Genomic DNA, 20,146 nt, shown 5'->3' with positions numbered 1-20,146 from the left:
AGATCAGACCCTTGACTGACATTTTTGACACTTTTGGGGTTACCAGTGACATTACTACAGTAATCAGTGCTATACATATGCACTGTTACTGTAAAAATGACACTGGCAGTGAAGGAGTTAACTGTATTGGAGAGAGAGAGGTTAAGTGCGTCCTAGGGGCGTGTTTCTAACTGTGATTGGCTGTGGCTTGATGTGTAAGAACAATGATCAATGGTCCTACATAGTAGATCCGTTTGATCACCATTCTTACACAGGGAGAACTGACAGGCGGCTTTGTTAACACTAGCTGCCTGCCTTTCTCCCGCTGTCATGGACGATCGCGAGTGCCCAGTGGACATCGGGTCCGTCGGGCACACGCGCGGGGGGGTCGGTGACCGAGCGGGAGCGCGCATCCGGTGGCGCTTGCTTGCTCCCAAAACCCTTAAACAGGCTAGCGACATAGCCCTACGTCGCTCTGCCTGTGAGGGGCTGACTGCCGACATAAATAGTCGTGCGGCAGTCGGCAAGTGGTTAACCACGTCAATACTGGGCACTTTCACCCCCCTCCTGCCCAGGCCAATTTTCAGCTTTCAGCGCTGTTGCATTTTGAAAGCCAATTGTGCGGTCATGCTACACTGTACCCAAACTAAATTTTTACAATTTTTTGGAGACAGAAAGAGCTTTCTTTTGGTGGTATTTAATCACCACTGGGTTTTTTTTATTTTTTGCTAAACAAATGAAAAAAGACCAAAATTTTTTACATCATACATTTTTTTTAGATTAGTAAGTTTTCCCCTTTACTGATGTGGCTGCACTGATGGACACTGATGAGATGCAACTAATAAGGAAGCACTGATGGGCACTGATTAGGAGGCACTAATATGCAGCACTGATTGGCACTGATATGCAGCACTGATGGGCACTGATGGACAGCCTTTATGGGAAATAATAGGCAGCAATGATAGGCACTAATGAACGGCACTGATGTGCACTGATAGGGGACACTGATGAGTGCTGATGGACAATGATGGGCACAGATGGGTGGCACTAGGGGGCACTGACAAGTGGCACTGATGAGGAGGCACTGACCGGCATCACTGATGGGCACTGATTGTCATCACTGGTGGGCACTGGTGGGCATCACTGGTGGGCTCTAGTGGGCATCACTGATGGGGCTGCACTGATAATCACTGCACTAATCATCAGTGCAGATCTCCGTTGTCAGGAAAGCCGCTTTTCAGCTCTTCTGTACTCATGTGCTCTTTACCATGATCACATAATGCACACAGGGGCGCACATGAGTGGCTTGTTCTGAAGGACATTATATGACATCAAGTCAAAATGGGAGAGCAACCACCCGGCAGTCATTTTGCTATAGACTGGCCGGGGTGTGGTTAAAGGAGAAGTACAGCCAAAGCCGAAGTTCGTTCTGCAACTCCTGCGACCCTTAGAAGCCCGCTGTTGCCTGACGTCGCAAAGCCAGTCCAGGCTAGGGAAAGATTGCAACCATATGGACAGGAACCACCCAGAAGCCTGAATCGGCACCTGAATCAGTCTCTCAGCGAGTCTCTGAGAGCCTGAGCCCACCACTCCTGCCCCCTCCACAGCCCAGTACTCCATTTCCGGCATCTCCAGCACTGCATGTATGCAATGGCAAGAAGTAGTGGGGTGTGCTGAAGGGTCCAATGATGCCAGCTGCTGGGGGAATTGTTGCTGTGGGGTCTTATGTTGCTAGTGGGTCAATTGTTGCTGGGGATCTACTGTTGAGGGAGGGGTATATTGTTGCTGGCTGCTGTAGGGTCTAAAAATGCTGGCTGTTGGGGGATCTAGTGTTGCTGGCAGCTGGGGTATCTATTGTTGTTGGGGTATCTATTGTTGTTGGGGGATCTATTGTTGAGAGGGGGTCTATGGTTTAGTGTGTTTTGAAAAACAGCGCCTACCCTTTGGTTTTAGGCTTAAATTTGGTAATGTTGCCATCAATTTAAGCGTATACTTAAATCAGGTAGTGTGTTGTAGTCAGGCGCTATTACCTTAATATCAGGATTTAAAAAAAAATGGATCATATAAATAATTATTTGTGTAAAAAAGTGCAAAGCGTGCTTCCAACATGCAATAATTGTGTGCAATATGCAATGAATTCTATTCTATTTTTGCTGGGGGGTCTTATGTTGCTGGTGGTCAATTTTTGCTGGGAGCCATCTACTGTTGAGGTGAGGGTCTATTGTTGCTGGCTGCTGGAGGGTCTCTTAATGCTGGCTGCTGGGAGATCTATTGTTGCTGGTGGGGTCTTTTGTTCCTGGGGGGGGGGGGTCTGTTGTTGCGTGGCGGTATTTTGTTGCAAGTGGTATATTGTTGCTGTGGGGGATCTATTTTTGCCTGGGTGGGGGCAATTCTTGCTAGCCACATGGGATCCATTGTACTGCTTTCCTTATTATAATTACCAAATTCTATACAGATTACTTAGCACCACAAAATTATACTTGGTTCTGTTTCCTCTAGGAGAGGTGGTACTGGGAGGTGGGTATCGGGTGGAAACAAGGGCGATGCTTGCAGGTGGGTAGAGGTGGAGACAAGGGCGGTGCTTGGAGGTGGGTAGGGGCAAAGACAAAGGGTGACTTACTGTAGAAGAAGGGATTTCCTGCACCTATTCTCTGAGAAAAAAAGACCTGTCCAAATCACTAGCCTGGCTGAACAGAATTGTGCGCTCTGTGACAGTTAGGATAACATATTTCAACTGCGTTTTTTTTTTTTTTTTTGTTTGCCTGAAGTAAATATATCATTTTTGTAAGTATATTTTAGAAGCAATGAAGAATAGCCAGCATTCTAGTACAGTGTCCAATTACAAATAAAACATAGGTTTAAGTTTGAAAAGTACCTGAAAAAATGGCTTTAATATTTATAGAATATTAATATTTTATTATAAAGATTGTAAGAATGATATTCCTGTGGGATAGTAGAAACTGCTAGCTGTCCTGAGCATTACAGAAATGTCAGCTGGCCTGTTTCCAACAGATGTAGGCAAAATAGTATCAGTTAACAGAGGCTTCACTTTTCACAATGGTAAATCACTCAGCAGTACCTTTTCTGGCATATGCAACCTAATAATGTCTCGTCTTGTTATACTCAAAACTTTCTTACCTCTCAGGTAGAAGAAAATAATTTACAGACTAGGCGAGAGATTTACTAAAACTGGAGAGTGCAAAATCTGGTGCAGCTCTGCATAGAAACCAATCAGCTTTCAGGTTTTATCATCAAAGCTTAATTGAACAAGCTGCAGTTAGAAGCTGATTGGTTACCATGTACAGTTGCACCAGATTCTGAGTGCTCCAATTTTAGTATATCTCCTCCTGTGGGTTCTTAGAGAACAGCAGCGCTTGCAACAAGTATACTGTTAAAGAAAATTAATTAGTGGGATTTTCTCAATTGCAGGGCCTATTAGGCTAGGTTTACACTTATGTGGGTGCATAAATGTACGTAAATTGCATGTGTTTCCGCATATGTCGGCACCCGCAGGCAAAATATGTATTTTCAAGTGCATGAAACTGCATGGTGCTTTCACAAGGTGCAGGGACATTTACTCTGCGTTTCCTGTGGCATGCAGGAGACCGTCACATACCTGGTAGAGATTAAGCTCAAGAAGGGGTTTCTCTCGCACCTCTTGTCCAACCCATCTGGTAGTGGTGACAGGAGGTGCGAAGACACAAAGTGGCACAAGGGCCAATGTAGCGGGCAGCATCAGCTATTGGTTGCAGAAGACAGATGTCCGTGCATCATCAGACAGAATCCAGAGACTAGTACAAGGTGACACTTGGTTAGCAGACAGAAGCCAAGCAAGGACACAAGCCAAAAGGTAATTGACAGGAGGGCAGCAGAATATAGAAACATCAGGCAGAGTCAGGAGACAAGCCAGGGTCAGTTCACTTGCTCTAAAGTACTGCGTAAATTGCTGGCGCTATAGAAATCCTTATTAATAATAATAATAATAATAACATTTGCAGTTTGCAGTTTACAGTTTGAGTTTGAGTTTGGTTTGAGTTTGTAGGGATGTTTGAACGTTTGATATAACATTTGAAGTTTGGTGGAACTATAAGTGAACACATAACTAGTTCAGTATACAGTTCTAATCACATTATTAACAATAGGAATATATGTAACTGTATTAAATACCTATTTTGTCCACTTGACTGACTCTAACTGGATCTGTGTTCAGCTCTTCTCTCTCTGGTGTAATGAACTCTAGAAGTGTGCTGGGAAATTTCCCAGACAAAAATGGGTGTAAGGCTGGCTGTTATTGGCCAAGGCTCTTGCTCAGTATGAGATTGTCTGTGATTGGTCAAAACTCTTGATGAGTAACAAAAGCTTAACGCTCTGATTTCTGGTTTCAATTCTGCTGTGTCATTGAGCTTACCTTTACTGTCATATAATGAATCTTAAAGGCATATTTTCTTTTTGATTCTGTGAACACAATATACAATTGTTATATGAAATCCAAACATAAAGTCACAGTAAAACACTCTGCTCTTGTCTCTCACGTATAAAGATTAAGGTTATTAAAGTTATTAGAAGGTCTAGCTGTATATACATGTAAGTCATATTAGCAACCTAGGACAGGTCTTAGCTGGCCAGCTACAAGCCGGGTCATGCAGGGGAAGTCACATATGGCTGGTCAGGGCACAGGTAACGCAGGAACTAGCTGAAGACCACTCAGCAATCTGTTCATGTCACAATTCAGATTAAATAGGCTGTTTGGCACCAATGCCAGTGTTTAACGTGCACATGTGTCACTTAGCCTGCACGCTAATGTTTGTGTGCATTGTATTACACATCTTGCAGTGAGCCTTTGCTTGGAGTTATAAGCATTTGCATGAGCATGCAAAAGTCTTGAGTTTTGATATGTATTGACTTAAGTTTTGATATGTATGGGGCTTTTTTTTATAGAAACACTTATATGTGAACCTAGCACAGTATCTGTGTCTTGTTTGAGCTGAACTCTGTTCTCTGCAGCTCAGAGGGCATTGTACCAATGTATTACTAGATTCTTTCAGGAACGTGTCAAGTACATATATAGGGCATGAAAAATGTTGATGGAACATATTAGGATCTTAAAAAAAAAAAGGAAAGGGCATGGAAAATTGCAATTGAACATATTAGGGGCAAAATAAAAAGCAATGCAAATCTTCATCAATGACACAAATTGTCAGACAAATCTAATTTCTTTTTATGAGGAAGTGAGCAAAACCTTAGACAGAAGGGTGGCTGTGGACGTGGTATACCTGGATTTTGCTAAAGCGTTTGACACGGTTCCCCTACACATGGCTAATGAGTAAGGTAAAGTCTAAAGGCTTGGAAAAATCAGTTTGTAAATGGATAGAACGGCTTAAAGATAGAATTCAGAGAGTAGTGGTTAATGATCTGTACTCTGAATGGTCTTAGGTTTTTCAGTTGTGTACCCCAAGGTCCAGTGTTGGGGCCCCTCATTTTTATTATATTTATAAATGATATAGGATCTGGGATCAAAAGAACCCTTGCAGTGTTTGCAGATGACACCAATCTATGCAGTGGCATAACGTCCTTACCAGATGTCTCCAAATTACAAGCCAACCTCAATGCACTGTTTAGTTGGACAACTGTGTCGCAAATGAGGTTTAATGTTGATGATCAATGTAAAGTTATGCACTGGGGGCTAAAATAAGTTTGCAAAGTGAGCAATGTGTTTTTGTTTTGTATTAAAAGAGGCATGGACTCCAGAGAGAGAGATAAAATTTTGGGCACCAGTTCACAAAAAAGATATTGGATAACAGGATAAACAGGATGCAGAGAAGATCAACCAAACTGGTAAGAGGCATGGAGGAGCCCAGCTATGAGGAAAGATTAGAGGAACCAAATTTATTCTCTCTTGAGAAGAGGAGATTAAAAGAGATATGATTAACATGTAAGTATAAGTGTTCCATATAGTAAATTCGGTTTAGAGTGATTCACCTTTAAAGCGAAGTTCCAGCTTGTTTTTTTTTTTTTTTTTAAACACCCTGTGATGGTTGCACCTAATGCTATACATAACTGTAAAAGTAAGAAATGTAGATTTTATAAATCATTTTCTTTTTAAAAAATTTCACTCTGCTGTCCCCAGCAAGCACACTCCCATCTTCAGTGTGGGCATCTGAAGCCCACTTGTTGCTTCCTCTGGGTACGGCATTGCTGACTACCCAGCATGCACCTCCCAAACTCGCTCATGCACATATAGTACAAAGCGTGGCGCACGGGTGTTTCAGGTTACCATATCAGCGGATGCCCATTGACTCCTGGGATTGATGACACTCATATCCTACGAGCCAATGGGTGGACAGACATGACGTACCTCGCTGCAGCGAGGTACAGCAGAAGCAGAACATTTGGGATAAATAAAAGGCGTTTACATTGGTGGAAAAATAAAAGTGTCGAAGTATATATTAGAAATATTAGAAAGTGAGCATGAATGCAGAGGGTTAAACATGCCTAGAACTCTGCTTTAAGGTCATCACAAGACAAGGAGGCACTCTTTACGTCTGGAGGAAATACAGAAAGGCTTCTTCACAGTAAGAGCTGTGAAAATGTGGAATACACTTACCCAATGTCAGCTCAGGTAGATTGGTTTAAAAAGGCTTGGATTCTTTCCTAAATGCGCATTATATAATTCGATACTAATTTTTATATCAGGGGGGGATCAGGAAGAAATGTATTTCCCCTGATGGAGCAAATTGGATCATGCTTTATCAGGGTTTTCTGCTTTCCTCTTGAACAACTATGGGTATAGGATAGTGTATATAGTTGTTTTCTATTTACTATGTATGCTGTACTGGATGGACTTGTGTCTTTTTTCAAGCAGATTAACTCAGTAACTAGGTAACTATATTTTTACACTTTAGTAAAGCTAAAATGTAAATGCAGTAACTCATTTGCTATGCATGGAAATCTGATCACTGAAAAATTACATTTGTTCGGATGTTGTCAACTTTTCTCTTGGACTTAGTGAATAATCTAGAGAGGCTAAATATTCAAAGACAAAAATATAGTATCTAGAACATGCAATTTCATAATAATTAGCTTTTCCCAGAGTCTAACGTATAAACCAGAAACCTACTGTATAAGCACAACCTTGATATGTAATTTATTTGCGTTGCATTCCGACAACTATATCAGAAAATATAATTAGACATTTTTTATTTATTAAAAGTCTTGTGATTTTAACAAAATGCAGAGAAATTAAGAGGATAAATGAGTTACCACAACTCTGACATTTCAATAGACAAGGGTTACCACATTCTTTTTTTTTTCCTTTTCAAAATAAATGTTTATTGATGCTGTATATTATATTTATAGAATATACATCACTTTTATATAACATAATGCTGTGTACATAAAGTTACATTCAGATTTAAATCTAGAGGCAGTCATTAGCTATCAATATATCAAGAGAAAGAAGTCCAAATACAGTAAGTAGACAATGTGAATTTCTTCCATACATAACAAGACATACATGTTAGACAAAGAAAATCCAAAAGGAAAAGCTATCTCTCACCATCGACCTCTGCGATTTCCGCATTTTTGTATCACCTCCAACTCCCTTCACTAAACGCATCAGATCTCACTAAACTTAATAGACCCTTTTCCAGCTCAGAAATACTTTGGGTCGTCAAAACGCTTCTAAAAGGAAAATCTCCTGTCCCTAACAAGTTTTCCAATTAATATTACTAAACCTTTGGAAAATGCCCTGCCCTACATTTATCTGCTTTGTTCAATGCCGCTGCTGATAAAGCCTTATTTCCCTAAGAATCTTATCCTATTGTTTATTGGACGTGATGACCTAACTGATACGACCTTCTCAAATGGGGTTCATTGCAGGTAGACAAAATTTGGAAAGCCACTAGGCGAATTTTAAATATAATTCACTATGCCGAGCACCTTCTCCTTATCTTTCCATTGATGCAGAGAAGGCGTTTGACCAAGTACTCATGAGTTATATGAACCAGGTCCTAGTTAAATTTGGTTTCCAATGTATGATTCTGTCAGCCTTTTTTTGTATTATTCTCCTCTCCCTCAGCCCAGGTGTATACTTCTAGCCTTTTGTCCCAACCCTTTTGTATAACAAACAGAACCCATCAGGAGTGCCCTTTACCCCTCTGGATTTTTAACTTGATGATCAAACCCTTAGCAGAGTGTATTCGCTTCCACCCATAAGTGTCCAGCTTTATCTTTATCTTTATCTAGCAGATCCCATACTATCAACCTTCGGATGATGACATCCTAATGTTGACTAAACCCAAGACATCACTTCCACGAGCACATTCACTTTTTAATGAAGTTTAGTTTAATTCCCTACTACAACGTGAACTTTAATAAATCACTAATCTTGAACCTGTGTGTTTCCCACTTTTCTATACGATCCTTGCAATAGCAACTTTCATACACTTGAATACAGCATTCCATATCTAGGAATCCAAATCACACCAAAGAATGCATCAACAGTCAAAACCAATTATAAACCCCTTCTTGTTAAACCGTAAAAAGAACTTAATCATCTGGTCTGGGTTGAAGCATCATGGGCAGGCAGACTAGCTGCCTTTAAAATTCCTAGTTTGCCTCAAATTCTATATTTGTTTAGGACTGTGCATATCCCCACTCCTCAGTGTTGCTTGAGAGCATTATCCTCTCCAGGGCCGGCTTTTGGGGTGTGCGAGCTGTGCGGCCGCACAGGGCGCCATGGGTAACAAGGGCGCCGAGCAGCCATCACAGCTCGCAGAAGATCAGGCGATTCAGGCCGCACAGCGGGAGGTAAGTGGCGACCGCGGCCTGGACAGGATTAACACAGGCCACGGCCGCCGCTTACCTCCCACTGTGCGGCTGTGCCTCAGTCACCTCACGGTCACTTACTGCTGCAGTCTGAGGTCGAGCTGTGTATTACACACAGCTCAGCCTCCAATCCACAGTGACAGATCTCTCCTCCCTGCAGAACGCCAGAGGAGAGATCGTCAGCTCCTCCTCGACGCGCCCCTTCTCCTCCTCCTCCTGCCCCGCCCACACTCCCCGGGGATGTGTGGGCGGGAAGTTTAAAGAAAAAAAAAATCTGCAGAGTGCATGTGCAGACAGCATGAGGTAAGTGAGGGGGAGCTTTGTGTGGGGGGTCTCTTATGTAAAGGGGGCTCTGTGTGGGGGGTCTTTGATGTAAGGGGGGCTAAGTTATTAGTGATTATAAAAAAGAAAAGTCAGATAAAGTGCAAAAAAGGTGCAAGAAAATGTGCACGGGGGGAGGGGGGTCGCCACAGGATTAGCTCGCACAGGGCACCTGAACACCTAAGGCCGGCCCTGATCCTCTCTACTTAAAAAGCACAAAGCTAGATGCTCTCACGCATTACTCATACAGAGCAGTTGGTGGCATGGTTGACATTTCAGACTACTACACAGCAACACACTTGACCAACTAAAATACTGGTTTTGTACATGTGATGTCCCCTTGTCGGTCGATATTGAACAACACCTCACCAAAACTACTAACCTGGGTCACCTGTAATTTGCCGATCTCTGGAAACCACTATCAATTGCTACCCTACCAATTACCACCAAGGTGTCCATTTTGGCATGGAAAGCAGTACATGTTTCTGTTAATTGCTCTTTACAAAATTATGCAGTGCACTTCCCAATAAATGTGGGGAGCTTTAAATTCCCAATCTGCACATTAGCAGATGGGGCCAATATGGCATTACCTGGGTGGAAGAGCTTTTAATAAATTGTAAACCAGGCACCCCAGAAGAGCTCCTGGATAGATTTAATCTACCATCCACAACATTACTTCACATTAGGCATTTTTTGCTGTCCTCTCCCCTGCCCATGGTACGCATTCACCCTAAAGTGTAGTACTTGACCTAGTGCATCCAACGAAATCCCACAAAGGCTTATCACTATTGTATACTTTACTAAAAAATAAAACCAGATTTTCCAAAAACAATTCCATGTTAAAGTGGGAAGCTGACCTTCACACATCCTTTACCAATCACTCATTGTGTGAACTATTGGGAATTAGCTTTGAAAATCACCACAAGATGATATCTTACACCATATAAACCAGCTAAGTTTTTTCCTGCTTGCTCCTCCTTATGTTGTGGCTTTACAGGTAATCTTTTCCATATACTGTTAAACTGTAAAAATTTATGCAGCTTCTAGCAGAAAATATTTAAAATGCTCTCAGATATTTTTGGCATCCTGACTGCCCCAAATCCTGGCTTGGCTATATTAAATCTAGGAATTGATCGATTTCCTTCCCCTTACCACATGATCATCGTCAACTTTTATTATCAGCCAAATTAACCATTGCAAGAAACTGGAAAAAACAAATAGCTCCTAATCCGTCCGAAGCTGTCCACATTACCCACTAACACTACTTATATGAAAGAATACTAGCTTTACAATTTGACACACTACCTACCTTTGAGAAAACTTGGAAACCCTGGCTTGTATGATACAACACTTGAATTTTGTCTAGCCAATATGGGATGTTTTAACCCTCTCTCTATTACCGTAACCCTTATTTATCTCTATAATATACTACCGAGAATACCTAAAGTGTAAGTTCACCTTTACAGAAAATCTGTAAGGTGAACTTACACTGCACCCCCTCCCCACCCCCTGTCCCACTGACCTGGAGCCCCGCGATCACCCGCTGTGAGACATGGGGCCGCCGCTTTACCGGTCTGGGGGTTTAAAATCCCAGCAGTTTTCTCTCCTCTTCTCCAGCGCTTACAGGATGGGCTAGGTGGTTTCTGATTGGTCAGCGCCATCCATGTCATGGCGCCGACCAATTAGAATGCCTCCTATCTGAACATGCAGAGAGGAACATTTAGGTGACGAAGACGCAGGGATTGCAAATCCCTCGACTGGTAAAATAATGATCCGATGTCTCCCAGTGGGTGATCACGGCACTCCAAGTCAGTGGGGCTGGGGGGGATAAGGTAGAGGGTGCAGTGTAAGTTTACCTTACAGATTTTCTGTAAAGGTGAACTTACCCTTTAAATCTAGGTATACCTTGATTTATTGCCTTGCCGAGCTTTATGACCTGTCTGTTTTCTCTTATGTTATGTTATGTCTTAATATTTTATTGTTCTGTGCCTTATGTAACAAAATATAGCAGACACTATTAAAACCTACAGTGGCTGCGTCCACATTTATTGTATCTTGGTTTCTGTATTGTCTAAAATCCAGTAAAAATAATTTTACTAAAAAAGAAAAATTACTTAAAAAAATGACTTAAAAGCATCAATGAAGCAGCCATTGTGATTGCTTCTCCTCCTTTTAGTGATCTCAGGATCGGCAAAACATTGGACATGGAATCCTGCCATTATCTGGAAATGCAGTCATGAGGTTTTTCCGCATCACCTCTTCTAAGTGGTGCATATTTTGCTCCCACTGGTATGGTTGCATGAGCCCTGCCAATATATGTTGGGGGGTCCAAATATGTGGTCAACCAGTAATGGTCCCTTCTCCTTCATAGCTTGCCACAGAGAAAATTGCCTCAGTTCTTGTGCCCTGCTCCTTGGCTCACATGAGGCAATCTGCAGCAATAACAACCCCCCAAACCATGTAAGGCTCCCCATAGTACAAGAGGCACTTCCCCTCCTTTCCTGACTCTACATACAGAGTTAGGCAGGCCTAACTTCCCAGGCCAAAAGGCAGCCAATCAGAGTTCCTTCCTAATCAGTTTCTAGGGGTGGGTTTAGCCTGGGCTGCAGTAGTAGTGAATTATAGTCCTCTGGGACTTTCTATCTCTTCTCCCTCTCTTTCTCCAGCAGGTAGCGAGAAATATCCTGTGTGACCTGGGAGGGATACTCTGCTGAGCAGTTTAAATGGGCCACTAATGGGTGCTACAATTACTACTAGTCCTTCCTTGGTTGTGATGAAAGTGCCTGCAAAAACTGGAGTGCTGAAGAGAAGTGGGAGACCAGCTACATGGAGAGGAACCAACATGAGTGAGGAAAATTAGGTAAGTAGAATTGCTTTTTAAGGGCACGCTAGATACAATTAACATTTAACCTGTGCAAAGCAGTGGACACCTCACTGCAATGGTAACTTTGTATTTTACTCAGAGTTCAGCTTTAAATCAGCTCTGCTATTCATGGATGCTCTTCTCTGTGATTAGGTTTCTATGAATAATTTACTATACAATTACTATTCACATCACTTAACAATACTTCACATGTTAAATAAGGAGTGCCTTTTGCATGATATACTAAAAGTAAAAAGGTTCTGTCTTTATATTACAATGCAGGAAAACACACGGTGCACATTTTACATTATGGAAAAAACAAAAGGATTAAAAAATCAAAGGATACAATAAAACACAAATCTAGGACTATTGTTTAATGCAATATTATTCTAGTATCAAGATTATCCCAAAACACATTACAGACTCACATAATTTGTAGCTTATAACAGACAATCGGGTACCATACCTAATTAGGGTTTATTATATGTTAAACTAATGACAGCTAAAATCTAATGGGTAGCTAATTTAGCACTAGATACCCTGTTCTGCATTTTGAAGGCAAGCAAAACTTTCCTTGCTCAGCTTTTAATAGAATGCAAATGTTTTCTCACCCTCAGCTTGACTGTTCTGAATCTGACCCCTAAACAGAGATAAATAAAAGCATTTCGCTAATGTCATATGCAAACCAAATCAATAAAAATGCTCACCTACTGAATAATAAAGCAAGAATATTGCTTTTAATAGAATAGATATATTCCATCTATTCCAGAATAGATAATGATGCTTTCCTGTGTGTCAAGAATAACCTGAAAAAAAGAATATGATATGTAAATTATATATATGTATATATATATATATATATATATATATATATATATATATATATATATATATATATATAAATAAAGCGGACAATTTCAAAGTAAACACTGTAGCTATCAGGGCATAGCCACAATTCTAGAGGTTGAAAACAACTTGTAAATAAATAGATTAGCTCAAGAGGAATTTGGAAAAATCAATGGTCTTTCCTGTGTCTAAAAATGAAAACCACAAATGAATAATTCATACAATAAATGTATTAAATAACTGCATCATGTTATTTTCACAAAAATCTTGTTCTATCTAATTATGAGACATATGAGCTCTATACAATAGAAGTAGAACACCATTACTTAGAATAATTTAAGCTTACAGTCCCAGTGAATATGAAGTATATGAAGTAGTATATCCCTTCAGTCAGTGTGTATGCCATCTTGTAAAACAAGATGATGTACGTGATCAATATCCAATGTATATGTATGAAAGAGCTACCAAGAATCAAATAACTGAAGTTTAAGGCATATGTTATTTCTGTCCTAAATTGGCTGTGCTTTACTACTGGGCTACAAAAAAATGTAAATCTTAACATGACTTTACGCCCCTGGGCGATAGGTACACCATAGATAAATGGTTAATTCTCACACATCTTATTCTTCTGCAGGATATTATAAAATGTAGCAGTATGTACATGGGACTAATTGTAGAGAAAAAAATATCCAGTGCTAATATACATATTAATATATATATATATATATATATATATATATACAAATATACAGTATACTGAACAAAATGATAAACGCAACCCTTTTGTTTTTACCCACATTTTCCATGAGCTGAAATCAAAGCTCTAAGACTTTTTTGATGTACACAAAAGGTCTATTTTTCTCAAATATTGTTCACAAATCTGTCTAAATCTGTGTTTGCACGTACTTCTCCTTTTCCAAGATAATCCATCCACAGGTGTGGCATATCAAAATGCTGATTAGACAGCATGGTTATTGCACAGGTGTGCCTTAGGCTGGCCACAATAAAAGGCTACTCTAAAATGTGCAGTTTTATCACACAGCACAATGCCACAGATGTCGCAAGTTTTGAGGGAGCGTGCAATTGGCATTCTGACTGCAGGAATGTCCACCAGAGCTGTTGCCCATGAATTGAATGTTCATTTCTCTACCAGAAGCCGTCTCCAAAGGTGTTTCAGAGAATTTGGCAGTACACCCAACCGGCCTTACAACCGCAGACCATGTGTAACCACACCAGCCCAGGACCTCCACAGCCAGTATCTTCACCTCCAAGATCGTCTGAGACCAGCCACCCAGACAGCGGCTGCAACAATCGGTGTGCATAACTGAACAATTTCTGCACAAACTATCAGAAACCTTCTCAGGGAAGCTCATCAGCATGCTCGTCATCCTCATTGGGGTCTCGACCTGACTGCAGTTCGTCATCATAACTGACTTGAGTGGGCAAATGCTCACATTCAATGGTATTTGGCACTTTGGAGAGGTCTTCTCTTCATGGATGAATCCCGGTTTTAACTGTACAGGGCAGATGGCAGACAGCGTGTATGGTGGTGTGTGGGTAAGCTGTTTGCTGATGTCAACATTGTGGATCAAGTGGTCCATGGTGGCAGTGGGGTTATGGTATGGGTAGGCGTGTGTTATGGACAACAAACCCAGGTGCATTTTATTGATGGCATTTTGAATGCACAGAGATACCATGACGAGATCTTGAGGCCCATTGTTCTGCTATTCATCCACCACCATCACCCCATGTTGCAAGGATCTGTACAGAATTCCTGGAAGCTGAAAACATCCCAGTTCTTGCATGTCCAGCATACTTACCGGATGTGTCACCCATTGAGCGTGTTTGGGATGCTCTGGATTGGCGTATAAGACAGCGAGTTTCAGGTCCTGCCAATTAGTGATGGACGAACATCGGCCGGGGCGGTTCGCGAACATCAGCCGCAAACTTTCTTAAATGTCCGCGAACCGCAAGTTTGCGGCGGGCCCCATTGACTTTAATGTGAGGCGAACTTTAAAAACCTTTAGGTCATATTTGCAGCCACAAAAGACTTACTAGCTGTGCACAAATAATGCCACCAAATGGACAATGTCATAACAGAAGTATTGCAATTGGAAAAGTTGCCCTAAAATTTCTTTTTTTTTTTTTTTTTACAGCAAGAAAGTTTTTTTTTTCTTCCTAAATCAGCCAGAACTGACAGCAGCTGGTAAATACATGTCAAATACATATAGGGTCCATTCACACATATGTAAAATGGGTCCGCATCAATTCCACAATTTGGCGCAACATTTACAGACCCATTGATTTTCAATTCCAGTCTGAAAAATTAGGCATTCACAGGATAAAGAAGTAAGTGTCGGCCATTCCAGGCCCTAAAAATTAGCCCACATGCCTTTACCTGACAGCTAAGAATGTTGTATTCTGTGGCTGAAGGTACATTAGGCATTCACAGGATAAATAAGAAAGTGTTGGCCATGAAAGGCCCCAAAAATGAGCTCACATGGGTTTACCTGACAGCTAAGAACGTTGTATTCTGTGGCTGAAGGTACATTAGGCATTCACATGATAAATAAGTCAGTGTCGGCTATTCCAGGCCCCAAAAATTAGCCCACATGCGTTTACCTGACAGCTAAGAACGTTGTATTCTGTGGCTGAAGGTACATTAGGCATTCACAGGATAAATAAGTAAATGTCGGCCATGAAAGGCCCCAAAAAATAGCCCACATTGGTTTACCTGACAGCTAAGAACGTTGTATTCTGTGGCTGAAGGTACAATAGGCATTCACAGGATAAAGAAGTAAGTGTCGGCCATAATAGGCCCCAAAAATTAGCTCACATGGGTTTACCTGACAGCTAAGAACGTTGTATTCTGTGGCTGGAGGTACATTAGGCATTGACAGGATCCAGAAGTAAGTGTCGGACTGTATAGGCCCCAAAATTAGCCCACATGGGTTACCTGACAGCTAAGAACGTTGTATTCTGTGGCTGGAGGTACATTAGGCATTGACAGGATACAGAAGTAAGTGTCGGCCAGTATTGGCCCCAAAAATTAGCCCACATGGCTTTACCTGACAGCTAAGAACGTAGTATTCCGTGGCTGGAGGTACATTAGGCATTGACAGCAAAAATAATTGTCGGCCATGAAAGGCCCCAAAAATTAGGCATTCAATGGACATGAAATGCCTTTTATGCCGCTGTATTTAGCGAAGACAAGGACCATAAATTGTTGTGGGTGGATGGCGGTCTGGCGGATATTTGTGGCCTGTTATGAGGAATTTCAATGAAACATGGTCTACTGGTCACATGTCTTGAATGCCTCAGAGATCTATGCCTCATTCATTTTTATAAACGTGAGGTAGTCTACACTGTCATGAGCTAGGCGAGTGTGCTTATCGGTCACAATCCCCCCTGCTGCGCTGAAAGTCCTTTCAGACAGGACACTGGACTGGGGGCAAGCCAACAGTTCCATTGAAAATTGTGCAAACTCTGGCCAGAGGTCAAACCTGCCCACCCAGTAGTCCAGGGGTTCATCACTCCTCAGAGTGTCCACATCGGCAGTTAACCAGATGTAGTTGGACACCTGTTGGTCTAGGCGTTCCCTGATGCTGGATCCGGAGTACAGCTGTCGATGGTTCGGCTGAAAGAAGGATCTCATCTCTGAAGTGACCAACACATCTTCAAACCACCCTCTTCTTGCAGGTGCTGTTGGATTGCTACCCGCAACTATCTCTCTGTGACAGGAAATTCCTCTGCCAGCACATGCAAAAGCAGAATGCAGCATTTCTCGCAGCAAGGCCTAGAAGTGTTGCATTCTGACCGCCCTCTATGATGGTGGTAACATTTCCGCCATTTTTTGTTTGTACCGGGGGTCTAAGTACGTTGACTCCCAGTACTGGTCCTTGCCTTTTATGCTTTTTATACAGGGGGACCCCCTTAAAACACTGGAGCATGAAGGCCCCCATTCGCACTAAACTGGAAGCGGTGTAGTGGCCTGGCTCCAGCTCATCATCCAGGATAATGTTGTCCTTGTTCTCCTCCCCCCATCCACGGATAACACCAGGGATCCCAGAAAGGTTTAAAGCATGCTCTTCTTGCTCCTCCTCATCCATCCCGGCACCATCCTCCTCTGACTCCTCTTCAGACTCCTGTTGTTGACTTCTCTCAGATGGAGTAGCACCCCCTGGGAATTCATCCAACATTGCGACTTCCTCATCTTCCTGCTCCTTGACAGTTTGATCAATGACACGATGCAATACACGCTCCAGAAAGAAGGTGTAAGGTACGATGTCACTGATGGCGCCCTGGCCGTGACTGACCAGTTTGGTGAAGTCTGCATGTGTCACGCATAAGCAGCCACTGGTGAGGTGAAAAAAAACCAAGCTCCCCAGAACCTGTCCTGCGGAAGAGTTCGTACAGGTAGTCGTTAACTGCACATTTCTGCTGGAGCAGCCTATCAAGCATATGCAACGTTGAGTTCCATCGTGTCGGGCAGTCACAAATAAGACGCCTGACGGGCAGGTTGTGTCGCTGCTGAATGTCAGCAAGGCGAGCCATGGCTGTGTAAGATCTTCTGAAATGGCCCGAGATTTCTTCAGGGGAAGATTCTTCAGGGGACCTGAAGAAGGAGTCTACGCCTCCGAAACGCATCGCCATGGCAACCACTTTGCATGGCTGAATCCCTTCATACCCATTCACACTCCCTCTACTACCGTGCATAGCCTTGGCCGAGGCTCTGGTGCACTTGCGCAGTTGAGATAGTTGGCGGACCGGTGCGCAGGCGCACCGAGGTCCGGTGCGCAGACACTCGACGGGGAGACAGGAGGAAGACGCGGATGGAAGAGGTGGCAGCAGCGGTGTCCCAAGCTGGATTTAAGCTGCAGGGTGGACCGTAGGCCACCTGGGAGGGAGAGAAGGAGAAGGCTTTTGCAGATGTGCCTGTCTTTAAGATGGAACATGTGAGTGCAATTGAATAGTCTTGTATTGTGTGTTTCTTAATAAAACATTACTACTCGAGGTCGGCGTGTGCTATTTGTCTCCCATTTTGCATTTGTGTTTTTGATCAAGTCCGCCATCCAGTGGATAATAGGAGGAGCTGCAACGACCACAAACTGCTAGACGCACACCACAGCAAGTTGGGGCTGTATAGTGGATCAGCACCTTTTTCTGGTGATATTTCACATATTGTGTGTGAATTGTTGTTTGTTTCCAAGATTTTCCTGGCCTGCCGCAAGACGTCCTGGACCCCAGGGTATTTGGCAACGGATCGCTGCACGACCAAGTTCAGGACGTGTGCCATGCATGGCACGTGTGTTATTTTGCCCTGTTTCAGCACACTCAGCAGATTGGCACAGTTGTCGCACACCACTTTACCAACTGTCAAATTGAGCGCTGTCAGCCACTGATCTGCCTGTGAATGCAAAGCTGAAAGGAGTGCAGGACCAGTGTGGCTCTTGGCTTCCAGGCACAACAGACGCAGAACAGCATGGCCACATGGAATAGGTTCTGGGGATCTTGGGCGGGGCTGTGGAAGACACGGTAGCAGCGGAAAAGAAGGAGTCAGCCAAGGAGGAGAGGGAGGAGGAGGAGAAGAAGAGGCAGGCCTGCCGTGGCCTGGAAGTGGCTGCATTCTGACCGCCCTCTGTGATTGTGGTAACATTTCCGCCATTTTTTGTTTGTACCGGTGGTCTAAGTATGTTGCCACCCATTACTGGTCCTTGGCCTTTATGCTTTTTATACGGGGGTCCCCCTTAAAACACTGAAGCATGAAGGCCCCCATTCGCACTAAACTGGAAGCGGTGTAGTGGCCTGCTTCCAGCTCATCATCCAGGATAATGTCGTCCTCGTTCTCCTCCCCCATCCACGGATAACACCAGGGATCCCAGAAAGATTTAAAGCATGCTCTTCTTGCTCCTCCTCATCCCCCCCAGCACCATCCTCCTCTGACTCCTCTTCAGACTCCTGTTGTTGACTTGTCTCAGATTGAGTAGCACCCACTGGGAATTCATCCAACATTGCGACTTCCTCATCTTCCTGCGCCTGCTCCTCGATGGCTTAATCAACGACATGACGCATCACGCTCCAGAAAGAAGACGTAAGGTACGATGTCACTGATGGCACCCTGGCCATGACTTACCAGTTTGGTGATCTCATCGAATGGCCGCAGAAGTCTGCATGCGTCCCGCATGACCAGCCACTGGCGAAGTGAAAAAAAAACTAAGTTCCCCAGAACCTGTCCTGCCGCAGAGTTCGTACAGGTAGTCGTTAACTGCACGTTTCTTCTCGAGCAGCCTATCAAGCATATGCAACGTTGAGTTCCATCGCGTTGGGCAGTCACAAATAAGACACCTGACGGGCAGGTTGTGTCACTGCTGAATGTCAGTAAGGCGAGCCATGGCTGTGTAAGATCTTCTGAAATGGCCCGAGATTTTCCTGGCCTGCCACAAGATGTCCTGGACCCCAGGGTATTTGGCAACGAATCGCTGCACCCCCACGGTAGCAGCGGAAAAGGAGGAGTCAGCCAAAGAGGAGAGGGAGGAGGAGAAGAAGAGGCAGGCCTGCATGCAATCCATGGCGGTACAACCAAATCTACATGGGTGCCAGGGGTTACATGCTTGACGGCCGTAAGAAGGTTCACCCAGTGGGCAGTAAAAGTGATATACCTTCCCTGCCCGTGTTTGCTAGACCATGTGTCTGTGGTCAGATGTATCTTGGCACTGACACTGTATGCCAGAGATACATTCACTTGCTGCTGAACATGGCCATAAAGCTCTGGAATGCCCTTCTGCGAGAAATATTTCCTGCCTGGGACCATCTTTTGTGGTGTTCCAATGGCCACAAATTTCCGAAAGGCCTACGAGTCCACCAGTTCATATGGCAGTAGTTGGCGGGCTATCAGTTCCGACAAGCCAGCAGTCAAACGTTGAGCAAGAGGGTTATCGGGCGTCATCATTTTTTTACGCTCCAACATTTGGGCCACGGAAGCCTGCCTTTTTCCAGAACAACGTGACGTCAGCATCATAGAAGGTGGAGTGGAGGACAATTGTGAGGAGAGAGGAGAAGGAGAAGAGGCTGGACGGTGAGAGCCTGGAGTGTGGCTTTGTGGGTTCTGATGGTGTTGCTCCCACTGGGCTTGGTGATGGGAGTTCAGGTGCCTTCTTAAGGCGGTCGTCCCTAGGTGAGTGTTGGGCTTACCGCGACTTTTGCGTTGACTGCAAAGGCTGCAGAAGGCAACACTGTTGTCAGCAGCGGACACAATAAAAAAAGCCCACACTCAGGAGCCATGTGCCAGCATCCTGGGAGCGCCATATGTGA

This window comes from Pelophylax lessonae (assembly GCF_965119305.1).
Source record: "Pelophylax lessonae genome assembly, chromosome: 4".
NCBI lineage: Eukaryota > Metazoa > Chordata > Amphibia > Anura > Ranidae > Pelophylax > Pelophylax lessonae.
The sequence above is the reverse complement of the archived record's forward strand: the minus strand, read 5'-3'. Positions refer to the sequence as shown.